Raw genomic sequence first — 6,940 nt, forward strand, 5'->3', positions numbered from 1 at the left:
AAAGGACTTTTGGGTTTTTCTACTCCACAGAGCTTAGAGTTAGTCATCTTTGATTTGGATTTGGTTTGTTTTGTAAAATAAAATACAATAATCTGATAATCTTTTTCAAGTGTGTCTGTGAACTTGTCAATAGTTAGGCAGATTGAGATTTTGGAACAACATATGATTGATTGAGAGGTGAATTTAATAAGTGGTAAAAGGTTGTATTTTATTTTTCTTTGCACAAGGAAGGAACAAGAGGGTTTTTTACAAATAGATTTCAATATAAGATATCACCGTAGTGCATGACGGAATTCAGGACTGTTGTTTTTATTTTGCATGATACTCATGTCAACAAATGAAAAATTGATTGAGGTGGAAGGCGTGTAAGACTGATTGTCAGGAGAAGTAGAAGTTTTCCAAGACTTCATCTCATGAAATGAAGTAACAGATGCAATCAGTATGGATGAAACTCAGATGCCTAGGTATAAGTGAACCACATGGAATCTCCTCTATGTATTCATTATCATGTAACTTTTTTTCAGTGATACTGATAATATATATAATTATAAAATGACTTTGCTGGAGGCAGTTGCTGCGTTGTGTTCAGGTACCTTATACCTTTTCTTGGTTTTTCCCAGTTGGAGTCTTAGCTAATCTTTTGTTTTTCCACCAGCATAGAGTCTAATTTGAACTGGGTAAATTAAAAGTATGAATTATTTTATACATACTCAGAAGTTAACATCACTTAAGAAGAAACTGTCAAAAAGTTTTAATGGATAAAGGTAAAAAAGAATGTTTATAAAACTGTTAAATTTTAAAATTCTGCCAAAATATTACTGAACTGAAATTACAAGTGGGAAGCATGTGAAAGTCTTTTTGCATGAGTATTCTGTTTTTAAGATGTGTAAAAAACCTGAAAGCATGTGCCAGCACTTTATGACAAAGTTTTTATTCCTTAAGATTTTTATCATTGTATCTAATGTTTACATTTCTTACGACTTTTGAAGCTAACTTGTATGTACATGTAAATAAATGAAAATTGTTCTTATCCAAGAAACTTAAATTTTGAAGACTTCATTTGTATGTTATGTAAACTTAAAATATACAGTGAAACAAATTCTGGATTAGTGTGTTAGATTTATTTAAAAATATTATTGTACATGTGTAACTTCAATTGAATGTAAGTACATACATGGTAGGCAATTGTTAGCTCATCTTGCTTCCTGCTATATAACTGGGAATCACCACATGTAAATGAGTGATGAGTAGCATTTTAAGATTACTGAATTCGTGTTTCTATGCAGTTAATGACCTTTTTATATTAAAAAATAAATAAATAAACTTTGCCTTTTTTCAAAACTTTTGTGTTTTCATTTCTTCACAGAATTGGAGAACAGTCAAGGTTGGAAGGGACCTCTGCAGGTCATATTTTTCAGCTGCCCTGCTCAAGCAGGGCTAACTAAACTTGGTTGGCCAGGACCATGTCCAGATGGCTTTTGAGTATCTCCAAGGAAGGAGATTCCACTTCTCTGGACAACCTGTTTCAGTGTTCAGTCAATCCTCACAGTGAAAGAAGTATATCCTTGTGTTCATATGGAACGTCTTGTGTTTCATTTTGTGCTCATTCCCTCTTGTCACCAGGTGACTCTTACAAGAGCCTGGCTCCATCTTCTTTGTACCCTCTCTTCATGTAATTATTTATGTTGTTAAGTTTCTCCCTTACCTTCTTTCCTCTAGGTTCAGGAGTCCTAGCTACCTCAGCCTTTCCTCATAGGAGAGATGTTCCAGTTCCTTAATCATGTTTGTGGCCCTTTGTTGGACTCTCGGGTATGTATGTCTCTCATGTATTGACAAGCTCAGAACTGGACACATACTCCTGAGCTCAATAGAAAGGAAAGATTGCATCCATCAGCCTGTTGGTGGTACTTCCCCTAATGCAGCCTGTGATACCAATAGCCTTTGTGCCAAGGGCTTATGTTCAACTTGATGTCTACGAGGACCCTACGGGGGTCCTTTTTTGCAAAGGTGTTTTCCAGCAGGGTGGACCCAGAATGTATTGGTGTATGAGACTGTTCCTCCACAGGCGCAGAGATTTGGACTTCCTCTTGTTGATTTCATGAGGTTCCTGTCAGCCCACTTCTCCAGCCTACAGATGTCCCTGTGGATGGTAGCATGACCCTCTGGTGTATCAGCCACTCCTCCCAGTTTTGTGTCACCTGCAGCCTTGCTGAGGATGTGCTCTGTCCCACTATCCAAACCATTAATGAAGAAATTCACAAGAACAGGACCCAGTATTGACCCCTGGGGTACGCTGCTTGTTCCTGACCTCTAATGAGACTTTTCTCCACTGGTCACCATCCCCTAGGCCTGGCCCCTCAGCCAGTTTTCAGTCTACCTCACTGCTCATCAACAGCTTGTTTATGATGATATTATGTGAGACAGTGTCAAAGGCCTTGCTGAAGTCTAGGTAGGTGATGCCCACTGCTCTCCCCTCATCTATTGGCCAGTCATTTCACCACAAGAGTTTACCAGGTTGCTCAAGCATGACTTCCCCTTGGTGAATCCCTTCTGACTACTACTGATGAATCACAAACTTACCAGCTAACTTCATGGAACTCTTACGTGTGCCTGTTTCTTTTACATAAAAAGTTTATGTTCCTGTATGCGATGGTCTAGTTATGTCTTGCAGTATTTACTGAGGTGATACCTTTTATGTTAAATTCTAATGGCCTTTGTGGATTGACCGTGTAAGGAAACTTAGATGGAGTGTTTGTTACATACATTAGCCTCCTTGGGCACAAATTGTACCTTGCTTTCATTTTGAAGTATATGACTGAAATAAAAACAAACAAACAAACAATTTTCCTTTAAAAAAAGGAATTGCACTCAGAAGAGGTGGTAACTTGTTGTGGCCTGGATAATATGTTTTCTACAATGACTCATTTCATTGACAAAATGAAAGCTTTTTCATTGTTAGAAATGCATAAATGGGCTTTCTTTTTAGAGAATGAAACAGTGTATTCATGGGCTTGATTTGGTGTTGCTTGCATCACTAAGTTCAGCAATTAGCAGAGCGTTTACATTTCCCAAAATGAGGTGTTGTTGTTGTTGTTGTTTGTTTGTTTTTAAGACATCTAGAAAACAAACTCCTGTTTAACACTGGTAGTAATGTGAGACAGGTTGAAATTTCTGTCTTAAAAGGCGTTCTAAAGAAAAAGACATATTAGAAAAATGCATCATCTAGATAATAGCTGACCATATTCTTACAAGGACAGTTCTGCTTGTACTCTTGCTAAGCAAGGTGAGTCATGCTTAGAAAAATATACTGTAAAATTGGGGCAAGATAAAAGGCACGGTTAGCCTTCGTAGTGGTACCCCTAATGAATAAGGGATAGACTACTAGATAATATACTCAAAGATTGAATAAATTCATGTGACAGTGCTAGTTTTTCTTGCTTTCACAACACAATAGGAAGATAAAGGATGATTTCTGATCCAGTAGCACCTTTGACAAAACTGTCGCCTTCCAGAGCAATGAAGACTTCACCTTTGAGGAGTGTGAACAGAGGCTTCCTGTGACAGATGTATGTGCCTCCGGAGTCAGTAAGTCAGCACACATACAGCAACCAATGGTGCATATTTCCCTTAGAATTATGGTATTCTTGATAGTAAATAAGACTCCTTTTTTTATCTTAATTGGCATTGAGAGGTGCTCAAGCTCATTCCACTGTTCTTTCAGAGTGGTTGTGAAGATGAAATAGGCATACAAGTTTTGATCTGTAACTTGATTTGTTTCTTTTGACACTGATGAACCCAGATCTCTGGCTTCAACAGTCTTTTCTGCGTTGCAGTAACTAGGATTGTGTTTTACATCTGTGCTGTTGCTGTGGTGGCTGTTATAAAATAACTTGCAAAGGAATCTTTCCTTGATGGTCAGTATTTCCATTGTGCAGAAGACTCATCTTGACTCAACACTTGCTGCTTATAGCATAGCATTTTTCTGAGAATGATTTTTATAAACGATATGTAAATAGTTTTCACTCTTCCTTTAGGGAAGAAAATAGTATTTTCGTCCTATATTCATTTTTTTGTGTGTGTATTATTCCACACCCAAGAGATATGCATAGCAAGACCTGTTTTAATAAAGATCATAAATTTTAAAAACAAAAATATTTTACAAATGGAGGGAAAGTTTACAGTATTTCAAAATAATTATTTCTTACTTAAAAAACTACTACCTATATTTGTGCTTCCATATTGTTAGTCTAGGTATGGCAAAATTAAGATATACAAGGAAAGCACAGATCTGGTTTTATCTTTTAAAAATTTTTGAAGTGAAAAATATATGCAGTTTTTTCCCACTGAAAACTTGCCTGAAATGTAATGTCTTGCATTGTGACTTGAAGTGTTAAATTAATTAGCTTTTTAAAATAATTACTGTCTGCTTGCATTTTAAGTGCTGTCCAGAATTCAAGTCCTGCCTATGAACATAACAGTATAAGTATCAGATCTTGATTTAAAACCCTTAAACTTGAATTTTTATGACTAAAACTTTTCCTTTACAGAAATAATTATAAGTTATTATCAGTTTCCCCACTACTATGAGAAGGCTTTGCTTGCGTCATTAAAGGTCTTTACAGTGTGAGATAAATTACTTGTTTTATGTACAGTTGTAGTAAGTCCTTGAAAGATAAATGTGAGAGAACTTAAAAATATATATATATGTACATCTGTATTTAAGAAAAAAAAAGCCAAAAGAGATTTTAGACAAAAAAAAACCAAACCTGAAATATTTAAAGCAATACCCAAATCTGAGATTTTAAATTTTTGTATACACAGGAGCTACTACATGTGTTGTACTTTCAAACATTATTTAATTGCTCTAATCAAAACATAAAAAGCATGCCAGGAAGTACTTTGGTTAAAAATTAAAGGATGGCTTTTTCACGTTTAAATCAAAACATCCAATCAGTAAAGTACTTCACTGTACATAGTATTTTGGCTTAAATTTGTTAATTACCTGGAGTGAACCACATTTCTGTTTACTGTTTAATGCTTTTGCCTCTGTTCAAAGGGTGAAAGAAATGTATTCTTGATTACTGACACACCAGAGTTCCACTGAGGCCTCAAGACTGAGTAAAAATCCAATGTCATTGAATCTTTCAGAGAATGGAAACTTAGTGATTAAATTGTTACCTATGCCCTTCTTTTCCTTCCTGTATATAGTTTTACAGCATCACTGACCCTTTTCTGTTGCACTGATGCTCCAATCTTTGCTAACCTTATTACAGAACAATCTATGAACTATATGATACTGAATGCCTTTGTTCTGTTGACTTTGGCAGGTAATGAGGGATTTTTCTTTTTTTTTTAATGGTATGCTCCATTTTTAAAATTGCTTTTAGTATGGTTCTAAAACAGATAATGAGGAATACTCAGTTTATATTTGTGAGTACTCCCTTATTCTCTTCATCCTCTCACCATTTTATTCTTTTGATCTTATTTTTATCTCTGAAGTTGGATCTAGATTTTGTTAGGTATGACTATGGGATTTCATGTTATGAGATGTTAAACACAGGAAGGAAAAAAAACTTGAGTTGTAATCCATTTTTTTCCACTGTGTCCTCATATGGCCTTGGAAAAGCTGATTAAAATCAGTTGGTCTTGAATTTATGTAAATAAATTGTCTTTAACTGGTGACTGCAGGAAAATAATTAAATGTGGGGGGAAATGGGGCAAAATCAGCAACATAGTTCTTAGTTCTCTGTAAGAAGAAAGTTTGTCTTATCATGAAAAATACTATATACACAATAATTGATTTTCTGCCCAGTGTTCCTAATGTTGGCACCCTAACTTCCTCCCCTGAAATGCACAAACAGGTGTGCTTTTCCAGTTTCCTCATAAGATAATGAAAAAGTAAATGTCACATTCTAGCAAAAGGAATCACAACTCCCAGCAGCGCAAAGTGATGTGCATTGAACATGCTACTGCTTTGTGTAGATAAGGGTTTAAAATAGTTGTATGACTCATTATTAAAGAGAAACAGAAAGGATTTCCCTTTGCATGTTTTCAGTCTAGACTCTATAGCCAGCACAGTGTACAGCTTGTTTGAATCTCCCTAAGATATGCTGAGTGTGAGGGGATTTCTCATTTCAAAATCAAACCTGGGCTTTGGTACTGTTTTAGAAAAGGCACTGGATATTCCAAGTGGTGTTGAATTTTCTACAGCTGGGCAAAGCAAAAATGCCCAGCTGGTTCTTTGCTTGTGGCATTTTAGCTAAGGGGCTTGTATGACTAACACTCTATGGACTATGGACTCTTATAGTGCTCAATGTACAGTTCACAAAGCTGGCTGCAGGCCTTAAGGAGGGCTTGTTTACAGGGATTTTCCAGCAAGCTAACTCCACTATAAACTGTAATGCTATCTTCTATGTGTTGGTACTGTTGAAACTTGAACAAAATCTCTTATTTTAAATTCACAAACTACCTCACATGGCAACAGCTGTTTCAGATCCAACTGAAATCCTTGTCAGAGCGAAGTGTTAGAAGTCATACCAACCATGCCAGTATTTTACTTAGATTGGTCAAAGCCTTTGATTCATAATGCAGGGAACACCCATTGATAACCAGTGAAACTGACAAGAGGTTTTTGTTTATATTTTCTTGTATTCTTTAGTTTACTGACTTGGGGAGGTGTCATAGGTTGTTTAAATACTGTGTCTGTTGTGCACAAGATGGGTTGATGCATGATTTAACTATCCTTATTTTCCTGAAACTGGCAAACCTTAGAAACGTGTCAAGCATTTTCTGCTAGTAGAAAACTTTCATGAAATAGCAGAAAAGCTGAAATTCAGCTTGCTTTAGCAATTTAGCAAAAGTATTGCAGCAGTTGTAACCCATTGCTCAAAGCCCCAGCTGCCATCAGGGCCAGCCCGGAAGACGCCGTGCTTGAGGCCCG

Source organism: Chaetura pelagica, unplaced genomic scaffold (genome assembly GCF_000747805.2).
Source record: "Chaetura pelagica isolate M959 unplaced genomic scaffold, ChaPel_1.0 scaffold21, whole genome shotgun sequence".
Lineage (NCBI taxonomy): Eukaryota > Metazoa > Chordata > Aves > Apodiformes > Apodidae > Chaetura > Chaetura pelagica.